Source organism: Ursus maritimus, unplaced genomic scaffold, assembly GCF_017311325.1.
Source record: "Ursus maritimus isolate PB19 unplaced genomic scaffold, ASM1731132v1 scaffold_28, whole genome shotgun sequence".
In the NCBI taxonomy this organism is placed as follows: Eukaryota; Metazoa; Chordata; class Mammalia; order Carnivora; family Ursidae; genus Ursus; species Ursus maritimus.
The window spans coordinates 10,833,944-10,836,993 of NW_024425341.1; the positions used below are offsets into that span (position 1 = coordinate 10,833,944).

Genomic DNA, 3,050 nt, shown 5'->3' on the forward strand with positions numbered 1-3,050 from the left:
TCTTCCCGAGAATGCGGTGGACCTAGGAGACAAAGAGAACACCGTCATATACATGAGAACTGAAAAAATATCATGCCTTCTGACAAACCCGTCCAGCCTATGCCAGCTTGAGGGCGCTGTGCTTCTAATTTCAAACTCATCTGTTGGGGTACCACAACCAGGTTGCCCCGGTTTCCTCACCAGGTAGCTCAGGGACCGTGCTAACTGGGACCGGGATGAGAGAACCTACTCTTCCTGCAAAATGGTTAGTATGATTGGGCAGCTGCCCACGCAGGGGGGAAGGATGCTTCCAGACCCGGGAAAGATGTTGATACGAAATTGTGACTTTTCTCTGATGGTGACGTTTCAAGATTTAAGCAGCTTCCAACTTATACAGCCCCAATAGGACAGCCGCTCTACAAACCCAGGGTCTTTGGAACGGTAGACTTCACACCGCTCTGCCGTGCTCTAGAGAGAGCCAAACTTGAAACCCCGGGCAGGACAGTGATCTCTTCCTTATATTTTTATAAATCATGCCCTGTGGGTTATCCTCATAATTTATACAACTTGCAGCCTTCAAAATATTGACTTTTTACAATTATTATAAAAACAAATAATGCTTTTGGAATATCTTGAAAAATTGAAATGTCTTTTAAGAAATATTATGTGCACTCTAATCACTGAGCCTAAATAAAACACAAAATAGAAGAAAGGGGGAGAACAATCAGAGGAAACGTTAGGAGTCTGCCGTAATATCTCCCTTCAAGGGGTAATTTGTAGTCGACTGCACAGACAGTTGGCGAACATGATTTAAGTCTTAGCTACCATTGTTATCCCTCTCAGGAGCATTCTCTAGAATATTCCAGATGGGTCACAATTCAGCCTTTATTTTATTGTACTTATTTATTTTTAACTACTATTGAAGTTTATCAGAGTTATACATGACCTGGTTAAAAAGCCAACTGTATTTTATTTTAACGGTAATAGCGAGAAACAGCTTTCCCCACCTCTACAACCGAGCTGTGATCTTGCTGTCTGGAGGCAGTCACTTCCAGTCTGTTCTTTTAGCTGGTTATTTTGGCATTTACGTCCTTGGTGCCATATAATATGCCTCCACTGTTATTTCTTGATTTATCAATTTTAGATATTACTAATTTCTACTGTAGCCGTCAAGTTTACTTTCGTATGTCCCTCTCTCCTCCATCTCTAATTCCACTGAAGACTTCATGGTTAAATCATACTTGGTGTTTACCTCGCTATGGTCGTGTGTGTGCTGTTGAACTTTGAACCAAGTGGGGTGCTACAGTTACATTTTGTTTCACGAAGTTCTGTGCACGTTGGAGATAATTAACTGCCTTGTTTATTCATTTCCTTAAATTTCTTTAACCCCCACCTCACCTTAGCCCAACACACACACGCACACACTCACACACTCTGTCATTCATGTCTGTCAAACACCTCCTGTTTCACTTTCAAATGGTGGAATATCTGATAATCGATCAGGTCCCGCGGTGTCCCCCCCCCCGCCCCCCCCAGCCCTTGATCTTCCTCCTCCAGCCCGTACTTGGCTCTGCGCCAGGCCTGCTGCCCACGTGTGGCTTGGATTTTCCTCACGCCTTTCCCATGCTCCACATCTTCCTCTCATTTCACTCCTTTATTTCTCAGAAACACATTCTCTAGAAGCTTCTTAAGAAAGGGTGCATTGGAGGTAAAATTCTTGACCGCCTGCGTATTTGAAAGTGTCTTTCCTCTACCCTCACACTTGGTTGACCATTTGGCTGGTAATAGAATTCCAGGCTGGAAAGAATTTCCCTCAGAATTTTGAAGCTAGTGTTGGCTCCATGTCTTCTAGCTTCCAGCATCACCATCGAGCATTCTGATGCCTTTCTGATTTCATTTGTTTTGTATGGGACTGTTTCTGTTCTCTCTAAATGCTTTTAGTAGCTTCCCTTTTATGCCTGACGTACCTTTTCATTATTTGTTCATTCATTGTGCTGAGAGCTTTGTGGTTACTTTCAACCTGGAGACTCATATTACTGAGTTCTGCTAAGTTTTCTATGATTTCTTTGACAATTTCCTCTCTTCCGTTGTCTTCATTCTTTTTTTAGAACAGCTATTAGGTGATGTCAGATTTCTTGACTTGATTCTCGAAGTTTCTTACCTCTGTTCTATTTTTCTTCTCTCTCTCTTTTTTTTAGTTGTTGCATTTTAGGGGCTATTTCCTCATATTTATCTGTCAGTCTCTTTACTGAGCACTTACAAATTAATGGTTTTCTTGAGTGAATAATATATGCTTATGTTAAATGTTCAAAATTATAAAAGAGAAAGCAGGCAGAAGTAAGCCTCTGGACCTTGTTCTTCAGACATCCAGCTCACGATGTCGGTAGGAATATTTGGCACAGGAGAGCATGGGGCCGGAAAACAAGGCTATTTTACAAGTTTACACACTGAAGCATGGAAGTCCCAGCTCTCTTTCTTCACCCCCCTCCTCGGACACAACCCTTCAGGCATGTATTGTCCTAGACAGGAACTGGCTAAGAGGCTTTGCTAGAGAACAGAACCTTGGCTCTCTGTCAGCATTATCGGGTCTTTTTTCCCTGGTTGGTAAGACTTCCTAACATAGAACATTCTACTACCCCATTTGGAGAGTATAAGCCTGAAGCCCAGCTGCTGAGATTTTGAAAAAGAGGGCTGGTGCGGGTTGGGGTGCTGGGGGCTGGGAGGTGTTGGGGGAGCATCTCCATATTCAGTATGTAAATTTCTGCTTTATCTTTCTGTCTCCCATATTGTGCCGCCACCCTCACCTGCTCTCCCAACCCAGAGAACTTGTGTTTTGCCCTCCCTGGAGAAAAAAACCTGTAGTCTTCTGCTGGGGAGGAGAGGGGGACGTCACCTGGCTGAGTGAATCGGGAGGAATTCTGGAGTTCTAACTGCTTCTTCTGTTCTTCAGATTGGATGATCTGTCCATCCAGTTTCTTGTTACTGACGCTTTCCTTTGTTATCTCCCCCCACCTTACCCTTTTTTTTTTTTTAAAGATTTTTTTTTTTTTTTTTTTTTCGACAGAAATAGA

General features: G+C 42.9%; 1 long non-coding RNA gene across 1 annotated transcript in view; it reads left to right on the forward strand.

Moving 5' to 3' along the window:
* The first annotated feature begins 209 nt into the window (after positions 1–209).
* The window catches only part of LOC103659093, a 9,729-nt gene continuing 6,888 nt past the window's right edge, over positions 210–3,050 (forward strand). Inside the window, exon 1 of the long non-coding RNA XR_567388.2 lies at positions 210–244. This is a non-coding gene — a long non-coding RNA (uncharacterized LOC103659093). The remainder of the gene's footprint in view (positions 245–3,050) is intronic.